This window comes from Accipiter gentilis, chromosome Z (assembly GCF_929443795.1).
Source record: "Accipiter gentilis chromosome Z, bAccGen1.1, whole genome shotgun sequence".
Taxonomy (NCBI): Eukaryota; Metazoa; Chordata; class Aves; order Accipitriformes; family Accipitridae; genus Astur; species Astur gentilis.
The window spans coordinates 47,330,800-47,345,909 of record NC_064919.1 but is presented as its reverse complement, the minus strand read 5'-3'; positions in this window follow the sequence as shown (position 1 = coordinate 47,345,909).

Below are 15,110 nucleotides of genomic sequence, written 5' to 3'. Positions count from 1 at the left end.
CCTGTTAGAAGGGCATATACTTAAGTGGGAATGAGATAAAAGGAGCAGATATTTGACGCTTATGAGACTTCACAAGTTTGGGAACACTTTACAGAAGAAAGTAAACCAGTTTGACAAAACTGTTTGTCTTTACTGCAAGAACTGGTTTCACAATGACATAAAGAATAAAAAATTGAACCAGTGACCACCAGAGTCATTCATGGAAGTTATATTTAGAAGTGCTGGGAAGAAAAGTACCCTCTCAAAACCACAAGAGACATATTACCCCAGTGGTAGATCTGCTTTTTTATGTCCAGGAATACCCTCACCTCTATTCTCTTTACAGAAAGCTGAAGAGGCTTTGTTTATTTTCAGGCTACAAGGGAGAAAGTTTTTTCACCTATGCAATAGCATCAGAAAGAGCAGGAGATTAAAATGATTGTCCTAGTGACTGACATTGCAGGGAGGACATAATGAAGGAAATGGCTGCAATGTTTTTTCCTGCATGCTAATTATCAGGTTTTAAGATATTTTTCTTCTTTCCTTCCCTGGGCTTGCTGTAACAGCCTTGTTCACACAGTAAGCAATAGCTGAGCAAACAAGAAAGATTCTGGTGAAAATTTGTCATTGTTAAAAGGAACCTGGATTTTATAATTGTCCTGCCATCACCAATACATGATACTGGTTCCCAATCATGTGCAGGTTATGCTGCTATTCGTGACAACACTACCATCTATATAAGGCAACCACTCTTTCATTTAGCAATCTTCTTTATGCTGCCTATTGAAGAAATAGCCCTAATCATCAGTCATGCCGGCCACTGCAAAGAGAGCGTTCTCCATGCACACTATTTGACTGCAACCTGGTGTTTTCTTAACACAGGAAATATTTGCACAATGATTAGGGAAAGAGTTATCCATAATTTCCACTCCTGGTTTTTGCACTACATTCCAGTTACTGTACACATAATCGCAGTACTCCTGCAAGCAGCCTGTGCCAGACCCATCAGTGCTGTGGACAGAATGATTACTTTGCATTAGTCTCCCAAATGTTGCCTCACTATAGGTAGACTGCAGTCATGTGCCCTTGGCAGTAAACATGGCCTGGTGCTGCCCTACCCATCTGCAGAGTCAAACCAAAGCTATGAATACAAAAGGCATGTACAAAGAAGAATCCCAGAAGTAACACAAGACCAGTTTCTGATTTCTTTTGTTTGGGAGCTAGGGGAAGGGAATAAAGCCCTAAAGTTAAAAGAGGAAGAAAAAAATATGACCCTACCTCAAGCAATTCCTTCAAAATTTTTTCCTTCCAGTAATTACACAGAACAGACAACAGCAATACTGATTCCATAAATGAGACCTGCTTGTTTCCAGTGAGTTTCTTGGTGGATGATGGAAACTGACTGCTGGTAGTAATATGGGAAGCAAACTCACATGCCATATGTGAGGTCTGACAGAGCTGCTCTCCAAGCTGCTGCTGGGTCATTTTGTCTTGCCCTAAGAGTAGCAAGGCTTGCATGGTCTGAATGATGCATCTGTATGTTTGTTGCTAAATTAATTACATTGTGGAAGCACTGTGTGCTTTCCCCTCAGTTCTCCCAGTTAAGCTGCATCCATCAGAAATGAAAACTACTGTTTTGCTCATCATTAGTTATAATTAAAAATAACTTCTTCTTTGCTCCTCCTCCCCCCCCCCCCCCAAAGCCCCCAAAACCCAAAACAAAAAATCCAAACCTCAGGATGGTTTTAGGACATCTCCTATTTCACTTACTTTCTGAAGGATATCCTGAGCTGCAAATGTTAAAAACAGCCCATGTAACTCAGTACTAGATTCATGTGAAGATGTTCTAACCAGTTTTTCTACATTGTTAAAATCACTACCTCCTGCACGTAGATTGCTCATTTTGCCCCACACTATTTACCTTGGCAAAGAAATAGCAGTGAGGACCCATAATTTATGCTACGAAACAGGTTGAGCAGAAGATTCTGTAGAGCCTGCTTTACCTTACATAACTAATTATCCCCACAAACTCAGGGTTTTTCATAGCCATCAGTGTAGTATCAGATAGGTTTAATAAAGAGATTCATGTAGTCCTTTGTTGCCTAAAAAATAAATCAGAGATTAGTATATACCATCATGAAGTTTGGCAAGTTTGTACTTGCACTTGTACTTGGTAACCAGAATGTACTAACATGGAACAGATATTTTGAGATATTGTGAACGATTTACTTGTGAGTGAAAAGGGGCATCATATTCTGGGGTGGTTTGAATAATATTCCACTTCCTCCTTTGACAGAAGAGGAGAAACAGTCTGTTTAGTTTTCAGATTGATATTTTCTCACATCAGACAAGCAACTTCAAAAGTCACTGACTATCTCTAGAGGCAAGTAAGAAGGTGGCACAAAAGCATTAGAACTATTTTGTCTGATGTTAGAGAATACGAAAAACCTTAGCAAACTGACATTTTCTTCTTCTTTTAAGGAGAAATCAAGCCATGGAAGAGAATCTGTACAAACATCTATTTTGAACTACACTTTTGTTTTCATGCTAAATATTTAACAAATTTTTTACTGACCATAGTAGGCCTGTAAACTAGAATATAAGTTTCTGAACCTGTTGCCTTTTGGAGGAACTTGATACCAAATGACTTAGAAGTTCAATATATTCTGAAAAACCTTTGAGAAGAAGCTGTGAAGTAACACTAACACTGAGTGCAGTTATGCTTTTTCTAGCCTTTTGGTTCACCGCACGGCCCTATTCGTGGCAGCTCACTCTCCATATCACTCCTCAATAGGCAACTCGTCAGTCTTCAAAAGGTCAAATTTAGAAACAAACAAACAAACAATCTGAGGGCAATGCTTATAGGTAAGGCACAAATGTGACTTCATGGGCTGGTTGGTATCACTGTATCTAGTTTTATTTCAGTAATACATAAGCCCATGACCTTATTAATTACCACATTGGCCTGAGACTTTGCATACATAAGGTTCAGATTCAGTTTGTGGCTTCACCCAGTTCAGTGAGAACACTCAGTTTTTCCCAGTGTGAATGACGTTATTACATTTGGTATCTCCCATTCACTCTCACTGCAGCCAGATGGAAAATGCATATGGCTGAACCTGGAAGTTCAAGAAGATCAGTACCTCTGTTGTTCTGACCTTTCTGTGTAGGAATTTAATCAGTTTCTCCATCTGCTTTTATTGTAGCTTTCTTATAGACTTGTTCCAAGGGCATGGATTAGTGAATTCATAGAGAAAAGACTAACAAAAGACAATTGTTTACCTGAGCACTCAAAAATGCTGCCAAGTTGGTATCAACTTGCTTATGCTGGTTGGCTAGTTTTTGAGTGAATGTCAGCACTATATTTAAACAAAGAGAATGTCTATATGGAGTTGAAGGCCCTTCCATTTCAGTCCTTAAAACATTGCTAAATTAGACAATTACTTAAAGGTTATCCTTCACTTTCTTGACAAGTACTTCTGCTAAATATATTTGTATTAGACAGCTTCCCTGTCTATAGTTTTTGATAAATTCATAAAATAAGTCAGATTGTGAGCATGTTCACAGCAGCCTCACTTGCCCAAGAACACTCTTCACAGTTTTTCACACTGTGATGAAACCCCATCAGTTTTACCTATGTGGGCTAGTTGTCTGTGTATATGTTTGCCAGGAATATCGATTATATTAAATTCTAAATTAGTAAAAAAGCTAAGTGATTTTTATTCAGAAATTCCAAAGCTAAGGTAATTATTTCCTGTGTATTAGTTGGCATTATATATATAGTGATTTTTATTCAACTATTAGTCCTGAACCAATTTCTGAAGAATCATGTCTGATACATAAAAGGTTCTCTAATATGTTCTTGCTTCATTAGCAGAGCCTCAGGATGTTCAGCATTAACTGTTAGGATTAACATCTACCACATCATTTTATGCTTCCTCACGAGTAGAATGTGCAATGCAAAATTTTGTTGTGGTAGGAATTAGGATTTATTTTTTTCTTTTTGACTATACTTTGAACATAGCTGTTGCCATGCATGTATAGGAGAGAGGAGAAACAGGATGAATGATTCATGACTGGTTCTTCACTTCTGTGAGAACACCAGGCCAGTTTCCCAGAATGGTCTTTCAATACATTAAACTTCTTTGTACAGAAAGTTGCAGCAGTATGCCAAAGAAACGAAACTGTCAACACTGGATTTCACTCTGAGCTTTAAGTGCATATTTACATGTTTTAGCCTCAGACCATGAATTGTCTTGAACATATCTTGACATATTACACAGAAGGTGGCTGCAAGAAGCAAAGGTTGCAAAAAGTTTGGATAGTCATGTCAGTGATGACAGCAATGCAATATCTACATCTATGCAGAACATTTCATCAGTAAATCTCAAAGCACTTCACTGAAAAAATAATTGCCCTCTAATTCAGAAACTACAGATACCAGAAAAATCTATATATCAGGTACTCTTTCTTCTTGTTTGCATTAGAAACACATTTTTGCAAAGGCATGGCTTCAAGCTGCATTATTAGAAAGGCCTCTTTGTATTTACTTATGTGCAGCTTTTCAGATTGAGATTACCTCTGTTTATTTCTCATTTCTAGCTTGGTGCCAGAAAATAACAGGCTACAGGTCTTCTCACACAACAGCTTTTTCTCTTCAGATTATTGAAAGAACAGTGATTTGCTTGATTGATTTTCTCTGTGTATCTATTTATATTGCTACAGGTTGTTGGTGTCTGCCTGAATAGAGATTTTTAGCACCACACTTGCTTATGATCTTCATTTTCCTTTAGGCAACATGGGGAAGAAAGTGCTGTCTCAGATTACCGGATAGTTTCTTAGTTAATTAAAACTAAGTCCATTGATTTCCAGTGCTGGTTTAAACCCTTTTGGTGAACACCATCCTAAGGTACAGAAAGCAGCCAACTGACAGATCAAACAACATTAAGAGTAAACAGAATGTCAAATATATGGATTAAATGAAGATATTTGAGCCAGGAAGCCTTTGTGCAGGACAATGGAGTCTTTTTGAGGATGCGGTTCAAATCTTCATATGTGGATCTTGAAGGAAAAGTGGTTTTCTTCAGGGTGGCAACAACCTAACTTCCTAGCAGAGCTGCAGAGATGTCTTTTAGGCATATCCTGGCAAGCTGGGACACAAAAATGCATCAGAACATTTGTTTATTTTTCACCACTAAACCTTTTTACATTACAGTGAAACCCCCTGAATTTTGCTTAGAAATCAGGCTTGTTTGTTTCTTTGTGTATGTTATTTTATAGACCTCTTCCTTATATACAGTTGTTTCACTGTTTCAAGAGGTTACCAGCAGTGCAAGATCCCTCTAGACTTCTGTTGTGGTTTAAGCCCAGCTAGTAACAAAGCACCAGGAAGCTGCTTGCTCACTCCTCCCCCACAGCCCCGGTGGGATGAGGAGGAGAAAATATAAAGAAAAGCTCATGGGTCAAGACAAGGACAGGGAGGGATCACTCACCACTTATGGTCATGGGCAAAGGACAGGCTCAACTTGGGGAAGAAACAAAATCAATTTAATTTGCTACAAATCAAATCAAAACAAGGATAATGAGAGGTAAAACCCAGATCTTAAAACAGCTTCCAACCCACCCCTTCCTCCTTCCTGGCTCAACTCCACTCCCTGTTTTCTCTACCTCCTCCCCTTGGCAGGGCAGGGGCACTGAGAATGGGGGTTGGGGTCAGTTCATCACACCTCGTCTCTGCCGCTCCTTCCTCCTCAGGGGCAGGACTCATCACACTCTTCCCCTGCTCCAGTGTGGGGTCCCTCCTATGGGAGACCGTCCTCCACGAACTTCTCCAACATGGGTCCTTTCCCCAGGCTGCAGTCCTTCAGTCACAGACTGCTCCAGTGCGGGCTTTCCCATAGAGTCACAGCCATCTTTGGGACATCCACCTGCTTTGGCATGGGGTCCTCCACAGGCTGCAGTGGGCATCTGCTCCCCGGCTCCCCTCCGTGGGCTGGGGGGACACAGCCTGCCGTTTCACCAGGGGCTGCAGGGGCATCCCTTCCTCCCCCGCTCCTCCTCCCCTCCTTCCGCACTGACCTCGGTGTCTGCAGAGGGGTTCCTCTCACATCCCGATCCCTCTGCTCACTGCAGGTTCCCCCTCTTAACTCTGTTCTCCCAGAGGCGCTACCACTGTTGCTGATGGGCTCGGCCTGGGCCAGAGGTGGGTCCAACTTGGAGCCAGGGAAGCTTCCAGCAGCTTCTCACAGGAGCCACCCCTGCAGCTGCTCCTCCACTACCAAAATCTCACCACACAAACTCAAACCAACTTCTCACAAAGAGAAAAGGAAGGTATTTTTCAAAAGTTTCATTCTTTTGAGGACTGAAAATGTTTTAAGAGAACAGACCTGCTCTTGAGGACTTACTACAGGACTGCAAGCAAGAAATTAAACCTTTCTTTCTCACAAGCTCCTTACTTGTAACTCATCAAGAGGTAAATAATTCCTGCTTTTTGGTTGGGGGATTTTTGGAATGTTTACTTCTGCCACAAAACACCACCATCTATGAACACTACATTATAAGACTGGGCTTAGGAAAAGAGAGACCAATGGAAAAAATTTTGAAGAGATCCAGCAGGAATTTTGTTTCTCAAGAGGGCTCAATGGAGCTGCTGAAAACAAGTATGAGAAGAAAGTGGTTTTGTCCTGGATTACTTTAATAATTGATATGTAAGTGAAACCATATGTTTATCAGACTGTACTAAGGAAAGGTACTAAGTACTCTTGACCTAGAAAGTATGAAACTCTTAAAAGGTATCAGGTATGAAGCAGAAACTTATGAAGTTCTTACAAGAAACCTCAATTTTATAGGCAGTCTTAAGGTCTTAGGGAACCTCTTGTTCAGCATCTATCTGTAACAGACAAGAGACACTCAAACCTGAACAAAATGCTTACACAGAACCCAGATTTAAACTTAGAGTAAAAAAAGGAATAGTGAATTGCAAAATGTAAATTGACTAGCCTGTAATTAGGACCCCACATTTACCCTCCAGGACAGAACAGTAATGGACTACATGACCAAACCACTAACTCTTGGTAAAATTAAGAAACAAGACAGATTTGGAAACGGTGAAAGACTGTGTAAAGTATGCAATAAAATACACATCTGTCATGGTTTAACACCAGCCAGCAACTAAGCACCACGCAGCCACTCAGCTCACTTCCGTCCCCACAGTGGGATGGGGAGGAGAATTGGGGAACAAAAAAGTAAAACTCATGGGTTGAGATAAAGATAGTTTAATAGGACAGAAAGGAAGAAAATAATAATGATGATGATAATAATATTACAATAATAATAATAATTAATAAAGTATTTGACTATACAAAACAAGTGATGCACAATGTAATTGTTCACCACTCACCAACCAATGCCCAGTTTGTTCCCAAGCAGCAATCTACCCCCCGGGCAACTCCCCCCAGTTTATATACTGGGCATGACATCACATGGTATGGAATACCCCTTGGACCAGTTTGGGTCAGCTGTCCTGGCTGTGTTGCCTCCCAATTTCTTGTGCCCCTCCAGCCTTCTTGCTGGCTGGGCATGAGAAGCTGAAAAATCTTTGACTTAGTACAAACACTACTCAGCAACAACTAAAAACATAAGTGTGTTAGCAACATTGCTCTCATACTAAATCCAAAACATAACACTATACCAACTACTAGGAAGAAAATTAACTCTATCCCAGCCAAAACCAAGACAACATCCCAGCAGTATCCATCCTTTCAATGAAATTACTACATTTCAAAGAACTTAAGCCATCTGCAAAAGCCTGTGGACAAAGATGAAATTCCTAATAAAATGAAAGTATACTCTTACTCTACAGTACACCAGTACTGATTCTAGGTACTGTTCAACAGGCAGTTGTATCTAGTAATATGAATAAAACCACTGTGATTTATGGTAATGTGAAGTTTATATTATGTGATGTCTAAGCTTAGAGTAAAGTCACAAACAGGCAATACTCAGATCATATACCAGGGGACAATTCTTTTTATAGGTTCATGTGTACTAAATATACAAATAAAGACAATCTTGTGTTGCAGGAATTACACAGCCACCACCTAGTCCATGTATAGGAATTATGTGAATGCCACCTCAACAGGGCTCAGCCCTAAGTTCCTGCTTGAAGAAGATGAGTCACCAATCCACTAAGTAAGTATCCAACATGCAGAGCAGCTCGAGCTGGATGCCTCCAAGCAGGGACCCCCATTGCAGACCATGCACCCCAATTATACCCTTACAGACAGATTTCCTGGAATGTGCCACCCATTACCTGATCCCGAAGTCCAATCACTTAATTCTGGTTGGTGGTCTCTAGATTTCTTATTGGTTTTCTTAGTCACTGGGCTGGGCTTCTTCTGAAGTTACCACATTCACTTGGAATTGTTTCCTTGGTCCTTATCTTCTTCATTCTGCTTGCATCTGCTGGTTTTGTGGCTGCAACATTAGTTTTATCAAAAAGTTTACTCTCAGACAGCTCTTGCAGCCTAAGGCTTCAAGTACTTTAGCTTCAAGTGCTAAGCAAGGCTATCACTCCAACAATTCTCAACACTTGGAAATATACAGATTTTGATTTCCTCAGGGAATGGAGTACCTAGTCCAGTAATGGAAAATATCGGTCTATAAATTTTATTCACAGCTGACATAATAGAAAAGAACTCCCATGGGAGTACTGGAAAATTCTTGTGGTCAGATCTCATACTTCTGCAGTTTTTCAGGAATCACATATAGGGTACTTTTATGAAGATGTTGTACAGAGTGTCTGACTTCCCAGAGGCCTAGAGCAGGACACTGTTTCCAGCAGAGCAAATTTTGGTGAAAAATAACTTACCTCTTGAAAAATTTTCAGCTGATCCCAGCTAACAGAGCAACCCTGCTGTAAAAAAGGAACCCACAATAACAGATAATGTACAGTGAAAGGGTAACTGAAAGAAAATTCAGAAATAAAGGAAGTACTGCCTATTTTACAGAAATTAGACAAAATGTCATAAAGTAATATGGGGAAATTAGGAGTAAATATTGAAAGCTTGATGATAAAGAAGGAACAAAGTAAAGACAAGAGGCTAATGCTGTACATACAAATAACATCTAAAGGAAGTTCAGGTTCATGGTCCTAAACTGGCATTAATTTGTTTCGATATGCTGGAAAAAAGTGTTGATACTGAAATATTTTATTCCTCCTGTCTACAAGTAGCAATACCAGAAAATATAATATGAAATCATATTAGCTATATACTTTATACCAACAACCCTGAAGTCTGCAACACCAGCAAAATGCAAGCAGGAAGCTTAGCACCAGACTACCAGTTTATGTAACAACTGATGGCAAAACACTATCATTGTAAAAATATTGTAACTAAATCAAAGGTGCTGCTTATGTGATATAGGATCACATGAGTTTAACCGTTTACAGTGGAAAGAAAATACATGTCTATCTAGCAAAACATGAACATGAGAGACTGTAAGACAATTTATTGTGGAATTGTTCCTCACAGCTTGTATTGGCTTTATGTGGCAAGGTTTTGATAGCAGGGGGGACTACAGGAATGGCTTCTGTAAGAAGATGCCAGAAGCTTCCCCCATGTCCGATAAAGCCAGTGCCAGCCAGCTCCAAGATGGACCCACTGCTGGCCAAGGCTGAGCCCATCAGCAACGGTGGTAGTGCCTCTGGGATAACAGATTTAAGAAGGGAAAAAAGTTGCTGCAGAACAGAAACTGCAGCCAGAGAGAGGAGTGAGAAGATGTGAGTGAAACAACTCTGCAGACACCAAGGTCAGTGAAGAAACAGGGGGAGGAGGTCCTCCAGGCACCGGAGCAGAGATTCCCCTGCAGCCCATGCTGAAGACGATGGTGAGGCAGGCTGTCCCCCTGCATGGAGGTCCAGCCCATGGACGTCCACGGTGGAGCAGATATCCACCTGCAGCCTGTGGAGGACCCCACACCGGAGCAGGTGGGTGCCCTGAAGGAGGCTGTCACCCTGTGGACAGCCTGTGCTGGAGCAGGCACCTGGCAGGACCTGAAGACCTGTGGAGAGAGGAGCCCACACTGGAGCAGGTCTGCTGTCAGGACTTGTGAACCTGCAGGGGACCCACGCTGGAGCAGTCTGTTCCTGAAGGACTGCACCCCATGGAAGGGACCCATGCTGTAGCAGTTTGTGAAGAATTGCAGCCCGTGGGAAGGACCCATATTGGAGAAGTTTGTGGAGGACTGTCTCCCGTGGGAGGGACCCCACACTGGAGCAGGGGAAGAGTGTGACGAGTCCTGCCCCCAAGGAGGAAGGAGCAGCAGAGACAATATGTGATGAACTGATCACAACTCCCATTCCCTGTCCCCCTGTACAGCTCGGTGGGAGGAGGTAGAGAAAATTGGGAATCAAGTTAAGCCCAGGAAGAAAGGAGGGGTAGGAAGAAGGTGGGTTTAAGATTTGGGTTTATTTCTCATTATCCTACTCTGATTTGACTGTTAATAAATTGGGGTGGTTTTTTCCCCAAGTCAAGTCTGTTTTGCCCATGATGGTAGTTGCTGAGTGATCTCCCCCTATCCTTATCTTGACCACAAGCATATTGTTATATTTTTTCTCCCCTGTCCAGCTGAGGAGGGGAGTGATAGAGCAGCTTTGGTCTATCAGGCAGGGTCAACCCACCACACAGACCACCTTCAACAAAGGGAGGAAGGAGAAATGAAATGAACTTAAATGGAAAAGTTGGGCTATGCAGTAGTCAATAGATGACAGAAAATCAAAGGAAGGGCTTGAGGAAAGCCTTGTAGGTACACAGTATGCAGTCCTTTCAGAAGAAGCCTGCACTTTAGATCACCTTAGAGCAATTGTGAGACCAGGCTCTGAAAATCATGAAATCTTTCAAAAGTGTAGAGGAGAAACAAAACTAACTCAGACATTAGTTCAGAATTCCTGATGTATAAATACACACACATATGTATATGTCTGCATGTATGTATGTATATATGTATGCATGTATTTATTTATACACATAATATCGGTATTGATTTATTTTTACTTTGGGAGAAGGGACTTTCTAAGACAATTGATAGTTTTCATAAATAAAATTTGGAAAAGTGTGAAAGGTTGAAGTTTGTCTAATTTGTTAGTGTCTTAAGAGGATCTTGACTGATTCTCCTTATGGTTAAAATACTGTCTTCACCAGGTCACACCAGACTGATCTTTTATCACTCCTGCCAAAACAGCCAGCAAGGGAAGGAGCCATTCATTTCCCCAGCAGACATGTTAACACCATGCCTGCTTCTCACCTCTTCTGTGCAATCAGCGAGTCACACTTTTTGACTGGATCAGAGTAATAAAAGATAACCTAAGCAGTTCTATCAGGTTTACTTGGCAAGGTTGGGGGGTGGGTTGGGCGCTGCAGGGGTGGCCTCTGCTAGAAGAGGCCAGGGGATGCCTCATGCTGGACACAGTTGGTTCCATACAGCGCCAGGGTGAACCCACTGCTGGCCAAAGCTGGGCCTGTCAGTGACAGTGTTAGCTCCTCTCTGATAACATATTTCAGAAAGGGTAAAAAATGTCGCAGGAGTTGTGAGAGAGAGGAGTGAGAAAAACATGGGAGAAACAGCCCTGCAGATATCAAGGGCAGTGGAGAAGGAGGGGAGGAGGTTCTCTAGGCGCTGGAGCAGAGATTCCCCTGCAGCCCATGTAGTAGACCATGGAGGAGCAGGTTCTCCCCCTGCAGCCCATGGATGACCACAGTAGAGCAGATATCCACCTGCGGCCTGTGCACGACCCCACGCCAGAGCAGCTCAGTGAAGCTGCAGCCAGTGGAGAGACCACGCAGGTGCAGGCTCCTGGCAGGAGCTGCAGCTCGGAGGAGGGGACCTATGCTGGAACAGTCCGTTCCTGAAAGACTGCAGACTGTGGGAAAGACACACACTGGAGCAGTTTGTGAAAGACTGTATCCCGTGGAGGGACTTGTGCTGGAGCAGGAGGACAGTGTGACGAGGAAGGAGCGGCAGAGGAGCTGTTATGGACTGACCGCAACCCCCATTCCTCATCCACCTGCACTGCTCAGGGGGGAGGAGGTAGAAGAGTCAGAAACAAGAGTGAAGTTGAGCCTGGGAATAAGCCAGAGGGGCTTGGGGGAAGGTGGTTTTAGTTTTGTCTTTGTTTCTCACCACTCTATTTTTAATTGGCAGTAAATGAAAGTAACCTTTCCCAAGTTGAGTCTGTTTTGACCATGATGGTAATTGGTAAACAGTCTCCCTGCCTCTACTCCAATCCATGAGCTTTTCCATCTTATTTTCTCCCCCCGTCCTGTTGAGGAAGCAGGGTAAGAGAGCGGCTGGGTAGGCATCTGGCAGCAAGCCAAGGTCAAACCCACCGCAGTGGTACAATGAGAGGCCCCTAGTTTACCCAGTATATGTTTTACAGTTAATTTTGGCAACTCAAGGCTGCAATACACTCCACTCTGTTTTCAGTTCTGTAATTAGTACTAACAGCCAGCCAGTGTCTTGGAAGAAGTTTGTCCCAGTATGGCCTTGATCATGTAGTACTGACAAAGTTTGTTCATATTAAACTTATTTTAAGCTCACCTGAAAAATTTGCCACTCAGAAAGTATGATGAATTTGTGTGAACACACAATGGGTAAAATGAAAGAGTATTTCTAATATGTATTACACATTTTCTGAGGAAGAAACCATGACCTTCCCTTACTGACTTTAGGCAGGAGCCACGTTCATCCCTACAAATGAATATTCACCCATACCAGAAGACGCTTTGTTCCAAAAAGAAGTATGCTACAATGTGGTTCAGATATATTTTCTTAAATGGGTTGGGGTGTCTTCCTTCTGTCCGACGTTTTGTGTGGTTTTGGCAGCTGTGATCATATTTTTCAGACTTTTTTTTCCACACACAGTGTTTGCATTTCTGGCACCACCTCCACCCCCCAACTCATGCTGAGGCTCAGCTTTCAAGAGTTCATCTGCAAATTGAAGTCTAGAATTATTTTTTTTCCTACTCAGGCACAGAGCAAGCAGTGTAGGGAATCTAGGCAAGAACATCAAGTCTCATAAACTTTACAACAAAGTTACTAGTGAAGCTTACAGATAAGATAATACATATTTCTGGGTTGTATTAACTCCTTCCTTAGAGAAGGCTAATGTAGTAAGAAACCTTCAAGCCCTAGCAGGACTCAAGCCTGGGCTTAGGATCCTCTGTCTACCTGAGGTTAGATATTAGAATCTAGCATCTTCCTAATGTTACGCCTGAACTATCACAAGAAACAGATATTGGGGTTACACTTATCAGACATAAAAACTCAGACAAGTGATCTTTTGAAAAGGTTAGCAGAGAAGCTATTAACATTACAAAATGCTAGACCACTGTGTGGCTTTTCAGAAAACAGAAACTTTTTCTTCCTTAAAGCTGGTAGAATTGAGAAGATACAAGCATGAGCAGTAAGCATGAGGTTCAAAAAATTCTTTAACAGCTCAAACCTTTGACAGAGCATAAAAAAATGAAGATCTTTAAAAATGTTCTATGTTCTTCAGGTTTTTCCAGAAAAAGCCTAAAAGCCCGGAGGCAGCTGTCAAATGACAAATGAGATACTGATATCAATTTAGAGCAGGTATACCTATGAGACAGATGTCCTCCTAGTGGAAATATATTTAAGCTGTATTCTCCTGCACCATAACTATGTAAATTTAGCCATGCAGAGAAAACTGTTCTTGAAACTTTCTCAGTTATGTTGTTTGTATGCCGTGTTCTCACTAGATTGTTGGTCCTACCACAGCTATGAAATATTCATGTACGAACTGATTTCATGCAAACCAGTCAAAATTTACAACAAAAACAATTATGTATTTTAAATTTCCCATATTTGTGACTTGGTTTGTGTTCACTTTTGTCTATATTTCATCTCTCAGTTCCACTTTTTCCATTGTTTTATTTAATTCCTTTATCAGTACTTCCAAAATTGTGAATGACATACCTTTTTTCTTTTTTACTTTATTTTGTTTTACACCTACCACTGATCTATCACATAGCAGAAATGGCAGCTTGTGGACCCTGTCATCTTCATATTCCAGCCTCAAGGCTAGAAGAATGAAAAACAGGTGCAAACTCACTTCATCCATTTTCTTTCAGGATCAGTTGAGAAAAATTATCCATGAAAAGAAACCTAACCTCAAGGAAACGCAGTCCTTCAAATTTCACAAAGCTGCAATTAACAAATGGTGAGTCTTTACCAGAACGGTCAGCCAAGGATCTAATCATGTCAGTCTATAAAGAACTCCACTTTCTACCTGTGCAAAAGTTGGAGAATAACACACTTGTGAACTTCAGCTATCTGCCTGAAATAACTACTTTCAGTAATGACTTCAATGCTTTTTTTCTTTTTTTTTTTTTTTTTTCTTTTCCCGTCTCCACAGGAAGCAGTTGTTAGAGGGTGCTTTCTGTTAGAGCAGCAATATACATCAACTCAGGTGCTTTTCTTATTTTGATCCAACACACTTCTTTGCATCTGTAGCTGTGTACATACTTAAGGCAGGGGGAATGAAAAACAATGAAAGAAAACACCTGCCCCCAAAGCTTACCCAATTCAGTCTCTTAAGAATACATGGTGTTCAGCTCTACTGCTACCACTTCTTGTACTGCGATGGCAATGCTGTAAACTGCAGACAGTTTAGCAAGAGAACAAATACTTAAATTTACACTACCTGTGACTTATAGTTCTAATTTACATGCAAGATCAAGATGATATGGTCATCAGCTGTAATCATAAACCATCACTCTCCATGGGAAGAACAAGTAGAAATTCTTGCCCCTGCCCCCACCCCCACCCCCAGATTTCTCACTCCTGATGGAAACTTCTGTTACCAAGCTCTACTAGGTTTACAGAGGAAAGGCCTTTTTAGTATAGTGCTCCACCAGAAGTTCAGCCCTATAAATAACAGACACACTAGACACTTCCCCTTCCCCCCCCATCAGGAAAAAGGGAGGACTGCCAAGCTAGCACGTAGTTATTCTCTGCTTCTCTATATGTACCCAGAAGGTACATATATAATGAAAATTTTCTTGAAAACACGCTGATGCAGATTTGAGGTCTCACAGTCTGTTCCCAAACTA